This window comes from Pezoporus flaviventris, unplaced genomic scaffold (assembly GCF_033815535.1).
Source record: "Pezoporus flaviventris isolate CSIRO_AGI_PZ_B2104156 unplaced genomic scaffold, CSIRO_AGI_Pfla_v1 ptg000001l, whole genome shotgun sequence".
NCBI lineage: Eukaryota > Metazoa > Chordata > Aves > Psittaciformes > Psittacidae > Pezoporus > Pezoporus flaviventris.
This window is the reverse complement of record NW_026892549.1, coordinates 40,346,054-40,360,964: the sequence shown is the minus strand read 5'-3', so window position 1 is coordinate 40,360,964 and position 14,911 is coordinate 40,346,054. Positions and strand designations below refer to the sequence as shown.

The window sequence follows — 14,911 nt, the reverse complement described above, 5'->3', positions numbered from 1 at the left end:
TCTCACACACAGTATGTCTCTGAAATAGGAAAACAAGGCTTTGTTCATATGAAGACAAAGGACTTGACCAAAGAATATCAGCAAGTCAGTAAACTCAAAATTACACCATCAATAAAATCATAATGGAAATCTCTCTCAGGAGTTGCATTTTCACATTTAGGTTGCAGGATTTTATTGGGCATAGAGTTGAAAATTATGACACAAGTGGCTGACCCTTCCAGCTTCAGGCTTGCCCTGCAGTCTGCGTAAAGGATGTGGAAATGGTCTCACAGTTATCACGCCTGAGCTCTCCTAACAATTGAAAGATGTTTCCAAAGAAACAAGTCAGTGATGATCCAGGCATTAATACCTGCTTGTGTTTGCCTTGTCACGGTATTATCATTACACAGTCTTCAGACAACCTCTGACTTTACAAAACTCAGTGTTGGCGTTGCTATCATAAAGTTTCTTACTGTAAGGCTTGCAAAGAAACTATTTCAGAGAGCAAAGAATAGAAGACTTGAAAGAAAGAAGCAAACATTTTGTTAAAATCATTCAGGGGAAAATAAAAGACTTCAAGGATTTTGGAAAAGGCACAGTCCTTCTTTATGACTGTGGAGCTTAAAGGAACTTCTACTAAACTCCATGACAGCTGCATTTGAACATCAGCTATGGAAACTCAAAAAATCTGAGCAAGGAGATGCCCCTTACTTTAGAAAGCTATACATTTTAGACATATTTTCTATATCTCTGTATTTTGTGCTGTCACTGACATAGGTGAAGCAAAGATGGTAGCAATTGTACCTCTCACTTTGAACTGAAAAACTGCACAAAATACAGAGACACAGAAAATCACCCCTTGATTTCTGGAGAATTAAATTGCATCTGCAAACTCTGTCAAGTTCCACTTGGAGTAAGCTCTGGTGTCTAGTGCATTTCTGCCACTGGTTATTCTTTATTAAACTTTCTGTTTCTTCAGGAAAGACAGACTTGAAAGAAGGAGACACTCCTGAAATGCTTAGTTACTTTTATATTGTGAATTTTACTGACGACATGAAGGAGTGACAGAATCTTTCAGTTAACCTAATTCAAAAGAGAAGGGGGAGAAAAATTATATAAAAAGGATTTATATTGCTTTTTTCAACTGAACTGTTTTCAGTATAATGTCATGCTTTTAGTGTGGGGGATTCTGCATATGTCGTGATTCTACAGATGTTCCTGCACACTACATGCAGCTGCACTATTTGTCATGGGCAAATTTAATAGCAAGATGCTTGCTATGTGTTCCCTCTATTCTTAGACCACCAAAAAAATAAGTAAAAAATGAGGGGAAGAAAAAGCCCTATCACTGCCTGATGGTTTGCTTCCTGCCCTCCTTTATACAGCCTTTTGAAACAGTTAAAAACAAATTTTGGAGACACCATCTTCTGTACTAAATTCTGACACCTGCAGTCGCAGCTCTATTCCCTTTGCTAGGATGATTTGGCAATTTTCTACTGTTTATAACGGTAAGTAAATAATTGTAAGTACCTGAAGAGGTCATATTCCTAACAGTGAAGGTTCTTTGAGTTTGATCCGTCGGAAGAGAGAACACTTTCTGCTAAATTCCAAGTCTCCTTTGCTGTCATAGACGGCAGAGGAACCACAGGAGCACTCCATACCTGGATACGACAGAGCCACATGCTGTCAGAAGTTTTGCAGAGGCAACCTCAGAAGAGCTCTGCTACTCCACTGATTTTCTAATACTGCATCTTCTTTAAAAGTATTTTCCTTACTAAATTTTGTTGGTAAAAGGCCAGCATGTTATTCAGCTCATCAGAGGGGACCATACCCTTGGGCTCCACCTTCCTGCAGGTGTATTCAGCAAGCAGAACAAGACTTTTCCAAATTAAATGGAAAAAAGAAATGATTTTTTTAACTTGAAAAGCCTATAATGTGCTGAAACATGGGCTGTTTGGCAAGTGGTAACACAGGGAACTGAAGAACTGGCAGTGCAAGGAGAAATTTGGACTTCAGAGGAAGGAGATTGAAAGCTGAAGTAGGAGCACATCCAACTAAACTGAACAGGATAAAACTCAAGAAGAGGGTACAGCTGTAAAACCAGTTAAAAGTGTTACACCTCCAGTAAGTATATGAACAAGAATAGGTGCTATAAATGAAAAGTATGTGTCTAATTATTTTATCTCCTGCAGTACAAGAAAGACATTAACCTACTGGCTCTCATCCAGTGGAGGCTGGAGCAGGTAGCATGCGAAGAGAGGCTGCGGTTCTTCAGCCCTGAAAAGGCCAGGAGGGCAGGGGGATTTACTGCTTCCTGAAAGTACAGCCAGGTTTTCCTCAGACGTGCAAAGGTCAGGAAAGAGGCAACCAGCAGAAGTCAGAGAATGGGCAATTCTGACCAGGGATTTGGAAAAAATGGTCAAATATTGGCAGAGGGGCCCTGGGAGGTTCTGGCACTCTCACAGTGAGGTTCTTCCAGACGAGCACTGCACATCTGTCATTGAGAGTGACCGTGCTTAACAGATCGCCAAGATATGAATGTCTATCACTGTAACATGAAAATATACATATGCTACAAATATGGTTGAAAATTTGAGTGCTTATGAAACATAGAAGAAAAGATGGATCAAAAAGTTGCACATTTTTTTGCCAAGAGAAATATTTTTGATAAATATTTTTAAATAAGATTTTTAATAATATTTAAAAAATATTAGTTTGTGTAATATTGTGTTGGAGGTATTTTAAACCATGTTGGATTTAGCACATTTCCAAACACTGCATGTATGTAGGATATGTAGTCATGTACCAAGCTGATGAAAAAGTTCTTTTTGCTACCAAGAAGCTGATAATTTTGGAAATGTATAACAAGTGTTTCTGATATTCTAGATGTGCATCTGTGAACACAGACTGTCCAAGAAAATGGAATATACCAGTGAGTCTTTTCAGAGCAATGCCAAGAAATAGCACTGAAATATGCAATAGATACGGGAAGATATTAGTTTCCAGTCTTCAGACAACTGTTTAGCTCAAAAGTTAACCAGCTGTGACTATGATATTTCTCCTTCTATGTCTAATCAGTCTCTAAATCATATATACATGCGATCCAGTCGTATGTGTATAGACCCAATTCCAGAAACTGTTGTGTATTACCTCTTGTAAAACCTGTCTGACACTGTTCCTCTGTGTGTGTGATGTATCTTAGATTCAAGCATGTGACCTTAATTATCCTATATCCTTATAGGTTACACTATGGTCTCCTACATCTCTACAACCTGTAGCTCTCATTTTAATGACTGCAGTATTCCTGCTGATTGTGCAAATTATATCAGTGATGAAAATCAAACGCTTTTTCTTACCTGGTCTCCTGATAGCAATGAAGAAATACAGGTCAGTGAGACCTATATATATTATCCTGATTCAACAGAAGATAGGAAAGTGTGAATGCAAACAGTATCTGCTGCTCAGTCATGATTCTGCAGTCATAGAAAAGTTTGCAAATCCTTGCTGAACTCGGCAATTCACAGCATATCCAAAGGGACTTGACATAACGCACGCCCAGTAAGTGTGATTTTGCCATTATTAGTTAAAAGCAACAAGGTTTGTACTGACAGTGCAGTGTCTCATCAATTCCATGGGTTTGTTTGTGCCTAAATATGTTTTAACTTTTTTTAACTGTAGCTTGTCCAGCTCTAAGACATTCTTGACTAGATTTTTTAGTTTAACTCTAGTCTATAGTAACAACAAATGATTACTCATTGTGGACTGCTAGAATAAGTCACGGGGAAGAGTGCAGACACAGATGACACGAATCAGTCATTTAATCACAGTAAACTGATAGTGTTAAGAAAAGATATAAAACTAAATCCAAGCAGACACCAGACTGAGGAGAAAGACATCCCCTCCCATGAGTATTGCACTCTTCGTGGTGATGACTCATCATAATACTCCCCCAGACCTTTTGAGAAATACCGAAGTGTCAATCAAAGACCCAAAAGACTGAAAGAGTAAGCACAACACTAGAGAATAGGGAAATTTCTGTGTAGCAATTTTAACTCTATTTTTAATGAGGCCTTCCTGTATTCATTTTTCCATTATTACTAAAAAGCAACAAGGTTTGTACTGATGCTGTAGGGTCTGTAATTTTGACTATTAGGCTGTTTGAAACATTAACCGGACTAACAGTAAATTCATAGATCACAAAAGGCACAATGTGCCTTTTGTGGTCAATACCCTTTTGCCAATAAGAAGACTTTGAGTATAATACTACATCTTAACATCACAAATATCTTTAAGGACCTGGAAGCTGAAATAAACACGATAAAGATCACTGAAGCTCGCAAGCACTGTTGGCCAGTTACAGTCTGTGCTGCTGTGCTCTATTTTCTCATGGACAAGCAGAATAAAATCAATCAATCCAGCTCTCACTCAAGGTTACTGCTCAGAAAGAGGTCAGCGTGTTTGTGTGCTGCTGTTTTAATCTAGTGCTACCACTGGCTTACAACTTTCTTTCCCTCCTGTTGCAGGCCTTTACTGTTGTACTTCACAGGGCAGTGCAGCGAGCAAAACCCTCTGACAACGTGAGGCTGAGTGTAAAGAACACGACTCTCTGCATTACACCCTCAAATATCATTTACATCCATCTGTTTGAGAGAGAAAAGCTTTCTTTCACAGCACAGTTCTCTCTCCTGGTACAGCATGAACCCTGCACAAGCTTCCATTTATGACTCTGTGTGTACACCTGTGCCTGCAGCATGCAGCCCACAGAAGTCTTTTGCCTAATGATTTTCAGGCCTCTCTTGCATGCTTTCCTGCTTCACCACAGTAGGAGGGAATATGGACATGTTTGTGTACTTCTGCTTGGGTCTCCTTGCTGTAGCTCAAGCTGTTCATGCTGCTAACAGGCTGTGCTGGGCCCCCGGAAACTTCCTCCTGAGGCAATGAGTATCAGTCTGAAACTCCTCCTACAAACTGAGCTTGCTCTCAGCCAGCCCAGGCTGCTTTCTCATCAAGTACAGAAAAGCACAACTTCACAGACACTGCTGTGGCTGGAGGACACCTCTGCAGGGACAGCCAATTTTCTCACTCTCCACTATCCATCCTCAACTCAAACACCAGGAACCACATCTACTTTTAAAGCAGCTCTTCATGTCCCAAGTGCTGCTGTGCATGTATATCTTCCTCCTAGAAGGGGCTGAATGGAAAGAGTATTGTGTAATGATCTCTCATTTAGCTAAACGTGTCATCTTTTCCTTCACTGCATTTGTCTGAGAAGTATGCTGAGTCTTGTGCAGCTGTGTTCTTGCTCTTATTAGGCACAGATCTCTTCTAAGTTTTGCACCCAATACCAAGAGTTTCCTTCTTCCCTTTGAAAAGAGTGGTAGGTGGTCACAGAGCAGATGAGCCCAAAGCCTGCACAGATGTGAGTCAGAACTAGGATGAAAATACTAACCTAGTAAAAGAGGCTTATCTTTGACTTCCAGTGCATGTGATGTGAGCTGGAAAGCGAAATCCCAAATGGAGAATGGAAAGGGAGAACAAAGAAATTCAGATTCAGTTACTGACCTTACTTGTTTTCAGAGCACAGAGTATCTGTGTACTGAGTACTGAACCATAAATCAACCATCCAGTGAATTCCTGCAGTCTCCTTGAGGTCACCTGGAACTCACGTGCAAGCATCTCACACGAGGATATGCACAATGGCTGACTTCAGCAATGTGCCGAGCACCTTCTGCTCTGCGTGAGGTTGGGATGCTCAAAACGCTCACCGTCACACGTGGCCGGGTCTTGCCTTTATTTGATACATTCCTGATTAAGCTGTGTAAACAAATTACAGTCCTGACACAGAAAAAACTCACTATATTTATTACTACAAATCAACTGGAGTTAAACCAATTGCCATTGTCAGACAAGCCAACCTTTATAACAGATCTAGCATTAAATCATGGATGTCTATAGGGAGTTCCCTTGGATCATTTGATCAAATTATGCTCTTAAAAGTACACTTCAAAAGTGTCATCCTGGTGTAGGAGGAAAAGAAAGAAAATAAGGCAATGAAATTAATGGCAATTTGGAAAAATGAAATGTTGTCTCATGTATTTTGACAATGTAGACAACAGTAGGTTTGCCAGACAGATCAGCTTCAGACTTCAGATACAGCGCATGCAATATCTGACTTGCGCAAAATAAACTAGTCTAAAGCACAAGCTACCTGCTAGCCATTTGCTTGGCGTTGCCCTCTTGAACCAGTTTACAAGTTTATTTGCACCATTACAGCTCTGGCCACATTTCTCCCAAGCTTGAGGTCCTTCCCCAGTCCTTGGGAAGAAAGCTGGCATCTGACAGGGTCAGTTTCTGGACATAGAAGTGCCTAAGTAGCAAGGTGGGCAGGCAGCAGCAGCAAAAGGGGAAAGGATAAGAAGATGGAGAAATGAGAGGCTGCTAAAATAATCAGGTAAAGAAAACAAGAAAGAACACTGAAATTCCTGAAGGGCTGGGACAGAGAAATCCCACTGCACCTACTGCACCATGGTTTGCAACAGCACTTTGTAGGCATCTTTCCTTTGCTGACATCTGCTGCTGCACTCAATTGCTTTCAACAGTAAGACATCAGTCAAAACTGGGCATAACTGCGGGACCCATGGTGTCGCCAGCACCTGCAGCAAGTTAGGAACAAAAGATGATCTTCTTGAGTTTTGGATCTTTGTTGTGGTTTAACTGGCAAATTAGCACCACAGAGCCACTCCCTCACTCCCCCAGAAGGATGGGGGAATAGAGTTGGAATGGGTTGAGATAAGAACAGTATAACAATAACAGTAACAGTAACAATAATAACACATAGTGAAAAGGAAAATAACATATAGTGTAATTTTATTCCTAAACAGTAATATAATTTTATTCCTAAAAACTGAATTCCTGTGCAGATCCTTTGACCTTACTTTGGTTGACAGTAAAACCAGCTTTCAAAAGAATCTGGATTGCTCTTCTCCCTGTCTCAAAAAATTCCTCCACTGTGTGGCTGCCTTTGACTCCAGTTCATATTGGAGTTCCACCACATCTGGTAAGGCAGCACTCAGCAGCAGTGTAACTTTGTTCAAGCCTCAACAGACCACTGTTAGCCTCCGCCCTTCATTAGATTTTTACACTGGCCAAATGGGACTGTTAAAGGTGAATGAGTATTACCAGTCAGTCCTTGACTCTCCAGTTAATGGATCAACACATGGATGGGAACCAGTAAGTCTTGACTGTTGCAATACTGTCACCGGTGCACTGCCATGGTAGCAACTGGCTATTTCAACTATATGAGGATGTTCAAGATATTGAGAAGCTATTTTAACAAGAGAGAAAACATCATGGAAGAAGGTAGTGAAGGTGCTATTTTGTACTTCCTTGACAAAAAAACTGAGAGGAAGAAGTACAATTGTTAATTGTCTCCATAAGATGTACAGTAATGGCTTCAGAACAAAACCCATATACCAGATCAAGCTCAAGGTCATTGCTTTAGTAACAAATTTCCCAGGCAAAACATCACTAATCACTACAGAGCACAGCAAACTGCAAAAGCCAACACCAATCTTTAACAGGCACAGCAAAAAAAAAAAAAAAAAATCAAGTAAACTAATATTGAGAACACATGAATCAATATCATGACCTGCAACTGTTAACAGAGGAAATATAAATCCCTTATAATACACTCTGATCAATCTGTTATTACCTCAAAGCCTTCAAGCCCCACAATGGGTGCCAAAAAGATTGTCACAGCTCAACCGCAGCTGGCAACTAAGCACCGCACAGCTTCTTGCTCACTCCCTCCTCAGCAGGATGAGGGGAAGAGAATTGCAAGGTAAAAAGTGAGAGAACTCACGGGTTAAGATAAGAACATTTTAATAACTGGAAGATAATAGTAAAAGTAAAAATAACTGGATTAATAATAATAATGATAATGAAAATAATAATACTGTAATGAAAAGGAACATTAAAAAAAATAGAGAGGGAAATAAAACCCAAGAAAGACAAATGATGCAAATGAAAACAATTGCTCACCACCAACCGACCAATGCCCAGCCAGTTCCTGAGCAGTGCCCCCTGGCCAACTTCCTCCCTAGCTTATATCCTGAGTGAGACATCATATGGTATGGAATATCCCTTCAGTCATTTGAGGCCAACTGCTCTGTCTGTGTCTCCTCCCAAACTCTTGTGCACCCGCAGCCTATTGACTGACAGGGCAGTGTAAGAAGCAGAAAAGGCCTTGATTCCCTGTAAGCATTGCTCAGCAATAGGGAAAGCATCCCTGAATTATCAACACTGTTTTCACCAGCAATCCATAGTCCAATACCAGCTACTGCAAAGAAAATTAACTGTACCCCAACCAAAACCAGCACAACCTTAAACTGAGTTTGCTGGACTGGAAAGTGTTAGGTAATTTTGGTGGTCTTGGGCTTTTTACTTGTGAATACAACAGATTTGACTGTGAAGCGTAAGGGGCATTTTTACAGATTCTTTAGAAACATGCTCATACTTTAATACTGACTGTCCAGCCTCACACAATATGCTGTGACTTGATTTTGCATTCATAAAACAATATATTACAGCACCAACTGATAGAGATTGGTGTACTGAATTCAGGTTGAAGAATCTAACCATCCATCCTCTCATTTGATTTTCCTAAAAGCACCTAAATATCCTTACTCTGCTCATGTTCCACACCTTGACCATATGGTCCTCTACCAGAGAAGAGAGTAATTCTAGGCAATTAAGGCACTTGCCCATATCCATTTCATCTGCAAATCTTTGGAGGTGCAAACAAAACACTGGATGGGGAAGACTTGCTAATGCTGATAGTGCTTTAGATCACTTGATAATCTTTTTCCTGTGTTAGTTATTACTGAATGGAAATCAAATGCATGCATGTTAGGACTAGGAACAGATGGCACTTCTGTTCTGTGAGGAAGAAATAGGGGCAAAGGGGCAGCAAAGTTGAACCTCCCCCCTTCCCTGTCTTACCAGGATCCATTGTGTTGCCCTCCTGTTACAGTTGGCTGTGACTCTTTCTTGTTATAAAGAGATGTCAGAAGTTAGAGAGAGACAGACAATAACCTCAAATCCTTTACTGCATTTTACCAGGATTCTAAAAAAATAAAATAAAAAAATAAAAGCCAGCTGAGGGAGCTGGAAAATGTCAGTGAGGCATTACACAAAGAACTTGATACATTTGTTGACCTTTCTTCTTCCTCCACCCTTCTCCTCTAAGGCGGATTTAGTAGTAGTGGGTGCTTAGTGCTATAAGTGCTTTCTTAAAAATAATTTAGATGCTATTGTCTGTCTGCCATTTAGAAAACATAGCTGCTTCAGTGAGCCCCTGCTGAAAGGGGAAAAAGAGGGTTTATTGAAATGCCTCCAAAAAGGCACCGAAATTTCATTCTTTTCCTTGTCGGCTGAAACCCATCCTGTTGTTGCCTTTACAGTTTTTGTTTTAGTTTTCTAATTGTACCATTGTATTCAGGGTCTTTTCACTCCCCTATTTTACAAACAGCGTGTGTGGTATTAAGAGCTGAAGGCAGAGATGAGAGAAGTGTTTTGAACTGACTAATTTGCAGGCAAGAAATAAAGCTCTTGTAAGGTGGTCCCAGGGGTATCTTTGCCATGAACACTATTTGAAATGACATGTAATCTGGTACATTTCAAAGGCAAAACATTTCCTATTCTAAAGTATCTTCATGAGCCAGGGTTGGTTTACCTGTTTACAGAGAATAATAAACTCCACTGGGGACACGGAAACTCCTTCCCTGCCCTCTCAGAATCCCTGTTCTTTTTCAAAGGGGCAATTGCAGCCAACAGTTTCTTTCTGTCCTATCTTTTGCTGCTCTGATGGCTTATAATTCAGCACTCACTACTAATACATAGCTGAATGCACTTCTGGATTAAACACCAAGTAACAGAACACAGCACATCCCTGTACAACACAGTAACTAATGGTGTGGAGCTGCCTTTTTGCCTTTTACAGGAGGGGAAAATTTAGATGCACTTCTTACAGACTTCTAAGATTTTAATCATTTCACCATGTATCTTTGATCTGGCAATTTCTTCATAGAAACTATTCCTCTTTTAAAGAAATCTGAGCTCAACTAGCCTTGGAATATTGTATTAATACTCTTTCCTAGCACACTTGAGTGTTTCGAGCCTTGTTGCCATCCTAAAAGACTTACACACAAAAGCACACATTTAATTTGTGGAGGCAGAAGAGCCTTACATTTAGAATTTTGTCTGTATTTTAGTGAAGGCTTAGCTGGTCTTGCAAGCTGACACATCTGTGAACAAACTCATGTACTAGAAGAAATGCTTCTCTATGTGTACAATATCCAGTCTGCATTGCATGGTTTTGAAAGATTTAAAAATGTTTTAAACCAGGAATTTGACCACAAATTAAATCCAAACTTTTTGTGAAAATAAACACTGATAAATATAATGGATATTTCCTATTAATTGCAGAGCCATTGCGTACTAAAGCTTTTACTTACAGAAACTGACGCCTTGTGAACTCTCTGGATTTCACCAGTTACTTTGATTTTCTCTAACTGTATGATGGACAGAAATCAGGGTGCCGTGTGTCTATAATAATGAACCGATACACTGGGGCTTTTTTTTAAATCAAAACCTTTCCTTGATTTTCAAAATCCATATGCTTGTGCTCAAATGTACTGGCTCTACCTTTCAAGTGTCGACAATGATGAATAAATTTTGTTACCTGAACAGAGACACTGAAGGCTCCTGGAAAGGAGAAGCAGAAGCTGGTTTAGAATGTCCAGAAAAATGAAATTTCTAAGAGAATGAAAAGCAAAAAAGTTCTTTCCTGAACCTGATAACTATGTGAGACAGCAAATCAGTCGGGATGACTTACACTGTCAGTTTGCATTACTAGCCTCAGCCCTCTGAAGGACAGATTGCACTGTGAGTGACCCTAACGTGTGTTGTACAGAAGTCATGATAAAATATTATGCCCCATAGAGGGGTCTTACACCTTACTGTTGTTTTTCACAAGGCTCTGTCAAGTCTAATTCTTAATTAATGGGAACTTTGCCCAAATGTAACTTGTAACAAAATGAGCCCAGTGTTCACAAAAACTTCTGAAGAAGGTAGTGCTGTTCCCCAGGAGCATTCATACCCTGGACTGGCCCCCTTGTCAATTCTGAGCCATTAGATTAGTCTGGACTAGACCCTATCACCAGCAATCATAAGAAAACATGACATTTACCATGAAGTAAAAGAAGTTTCTACCAGAGGAGCTAGCAAATACCACTGATCTTAGATATTCAACCAGAGAAATAAATGAGGCCTTTCCATTACTGCCAAGTGCTGTCACATTAATGCGGAGACAGCGTTACATCTGGAACACATACTATCTGATGAAAGTTACAGTGCTTGACTCAGGCAGCTGCCTGGGTGAATGCTGGCTGCTTTCTGAAATGAGAGGTAGCTGTCTGCTCTTCTGCATTTTACTAGCATAAGTCATCATCTTTGCGTAAGTATACTTGAGGAAGAGCTTTGACCTTACTGCCTAGATACGCTGAAAACTTGCTAACCCTCTTTTGACCAAACCACCTGCTAATGCCAACGTAAGGACTTCTGTGTAGCTCCTTGTATTGCCTGTGGGTAATGTTAACTTTAGTGAGACACTAATTTCATTTCTTATTTTTTCTTTAGATACATTTCTAACATATTCACTTCTATGCGCATTGAAATATTTATATAGGCAATAGGTAAGGAATCCATCAGAAGGAATCAATTGTTCCACTTCTGGGTTGCTTTTCAGCTACAGCAGTATTTTGCTAATACAGAATACCCAGCCAGAAAGCAATACAATAGCCCAGCTCAGCTGATTTATTGAAACTGTATTTTTGAGGGCTGCTTTTTTACTTTGATGACTCATGAGATACAGTGCCATTTAAACACTGTGTACACAACACTTGCTTGTTTGAGCACTCCATTATTTGGCTCGAAGTAGTACAGTATATTGTTCTGTTTAGGGAGCAAGTCTGAATTTACCATTGACTCACGAGAACTTCACAATGTATCACTGGGTCAAGGACAGGAAGCAGCAGCAGAAATAGCTATGGAAAAAGCATCAAAAGAAGGCCACTGGGTTATACTTCAAGTAAGTCAAAGCTCTTCATTACATCAGTGCTGCACCGCAGTGTTAAAAACTGAAGCTTTTCAAAATAACATGTGCCTAGATGAAAGAGTGCTAAATTGTGATTTAAAACTTCCTTTGTCTTCGCCACAAGGGAAGCATGTAACTTCATCTGTATATGCAAGTATCACTGAGTATCACATAAAATAAGAACCACAACTATCTTGTGTGTAGGGAGTCAACTAACGCATTTCCCCAAGAGCACGATATCTGATTTACTAATTTATTATCCATTAAAAAAAATCCTTTGGTAAACAAATGTGTGGCAAAAAGAATTGTTACGCTGTATAATCAGATGAATAGATACAAACAGGGAAGATTGCTGTCATTATGCAGTACATTGTGCTAAACAGATGCACACGATTTTTCTCAAATATTGTGCAATATCAAACTGCTTCCTTATGTCTGAGTTTTTCTTGTATCAATACAATGTTTCATATCTCAAATCAATAGCTCCCTGGGAGGCCTATTTTTCCCACATTTCTCCCCCCTCACTCCCCACCTCTGAATATTTATTTGGTAGCAAAATGCCTTGACACGGTAGAGAAATCACTGAGGAAGGCCAGGGAAGGGAGTCAGCAGGGAGATCGGCTTTGAGTGTGGGGAACCTGCCCCTTCTCCTGAAGAACCTTTCATTCCAGAAGGGGATTTGGGAAACCTCCTATTTAAATAATTGAAAAGCCACTACCTGAGCTGCTGCCTGGTCACCACGCAGCACTGGTGGATAAATCTGACCAGGCAAGTAAAACACCACAGAAATAAAACTTTAAAAATGTGACTATCAAACATCTCATCTTAAAGCCACTCGGAATGGTGAAGTCACTAAAAGCCTGTACAGGATATGAAATAATAATGCACAATGCATTTCAACTCTTAAAGATTTGTTCACATACCCGAGAGTGAAATAATTGCACATCTATTACAAAAATATCAAACAAGAAATTGTTTCTTTTTGTTTTAAAGCATTGCATGCAGCTTCTGGTTAAAAACATGACTGTATTTCTTGAGGAAAACAGGGAATTTGCAGTCACGACAGGTAATTACTGTGGTACAGAGTAAGAATTTATGTTGGTTTAATCTGGCTTAGTTTGATTTTTCTTGAAACGCGAGACCACGCTTTTTTGTGCCTCTGGAATATCTTTTACATATTCTAAGTATGTCATGTACTGGAATTAGATCTTCAGCTGAGGTAAATCAGTGAGGTTCACTATGCCAAATTATATTGCTAAGGATCTAGTCCAAAATGCTTGGATCGTACGTAAGAGGAAGGAGTGCTCCGGATGCTAGGCTGGACAGCAAATTTTCCTGTGTCCTTTTTAATCTTTAAGGCTTTTAATAAAAACAATTTTTATTACTGACTCTCAAAAGATACATAGGTGTACATAGGTAGTAATTATAAACTGTGATCAAAGATATGCTCAAAGAAACCAAGTATTTCTTTGCCATACGTGTCTGTACTGAGGAAGCGCATCAACCTGAATGTGAAGAAACTCGCCAATTACAAAAAACACATCGTTTTCCGCCTGTCATTTAACCGTGTGTTTAAAGCACCTCTGCAAAACTCACAAAGGCTTTTCTTCCTTTCGTCTGTTTACAACAATCTCTCCCAGCACTGACGAAGGTTAACTCGCCGCCGCGGGCACGGAGGAAGGAATGTCACCCCAAGTGCTCACAAACGCACAAAGGAAGCGGCCGGCGGCAGGCACGGGCAGCTCACGGCTGTCACCAACTTCTGCTGCTGGCGGCTCGCTCCGCGGGTCCGGGCCCGACCGGCCGCAGAACCCACGGGGCCGAGGCCAGCAGCTCCTCCTCCCCGCGGGCTCTGCGCTGCCCTGCCGCTGCTCGGCGCCACTGCTGCGGAGAGAGCCGAGATGGGCCGCACCTGAGCCACGGTCAGCGCCCGCGCCACGGTCCGCGCCCCTCGGGTCGGCGGCCAGGCTGTGCCCCGAAGGTGGCAGCTTCTTCGCTCCCCGCGCTGCGGTGCGAACCCGAGGTACCTGCAGGGCTCCCGGGTAGCCCTCGTCCCAGTGCCGGTCCCCGTGGGGCGGCAGCGGGCCGCTCCGTAACACACCGCGGTGGGGGGCCGGAGAGGTGGATGCAGGCCGAGCAAAGGCGGCAGCGCGTTCCCGGAGCCAGAGCGCCCCCTGCCGGCAGCCGGCCCGCCGCCGCCCAGGCGCGGTCACAGCCAGTGGCGGGCGAGAGGAGCGGGGCCCGGGTCGGCCCCGGCAGCGCGTCGCCCCGGGCCGCGGCAGCACCGCTGGACGGGACTCGGCCGCCGCTACCGGCGCAGCGCTCGGGGCCGCGGAGAGGGAAGCAGGCCCCGGGGAGAGGCACGTGCCCATGTGCCCTTCGCGTTTGACCCTGTCCAGGGCTGCGGGTCTGGGACGCCGGCCGACCTCGTGGGGAGGATTTCTGCTCACTACGTTTGTGTTAACGCTGGAGATAGGGCGTACGAGATCCCCACGCTGGGTCCCCCATCCCAGATCCGCCCGTGTAGGCTCCAACGCAAGCCCCGTCATTACCAGCACACGAGACACCAAGTGTTGTTGGGGCAATGTCAGCAAAATCGAGGCGCGTACTGCACTTGCTCCCGCAGGTTCCATGCAGGGAACAAGAGTGTGGCAGGAGCAGAAACCGGTCCTGAAGAAGTGACAGACCTGCAGGCCTGGAGATGACTCGGCTGACAGCAGCCACCTATGTCTGCCCTCTGAGCTGGGGCTTTGTGCCTGGGGAACATAAATACAGGCA

General features: G+C 42.1%; 1 long non-coding RNA gene across 1 annotated transcript; it reads right to left on the bottom strand.

The window, feature by feature from the left end:
• Positions 1-3,054: 3,054 nt before the first annotated feature.
• LOC133269470 (uncharacterized) lies at positions 3,055-13,925 on the bottom strand. The gene is made up of 4 exons (XR_009743468.1): positions 12,019-13,925; positions 8,980-9,103; positions 7,159-7,303; positions 3,055-6,632 (listed from the first exon to the last, which is right to left on the bottom strand). It is a non-coding gene; the product is annotated as an uncharacterized LOC133269470 (long non-coding RNA).
• Positions 13,926-14,911: the final 986 nt, after the last annotated feature.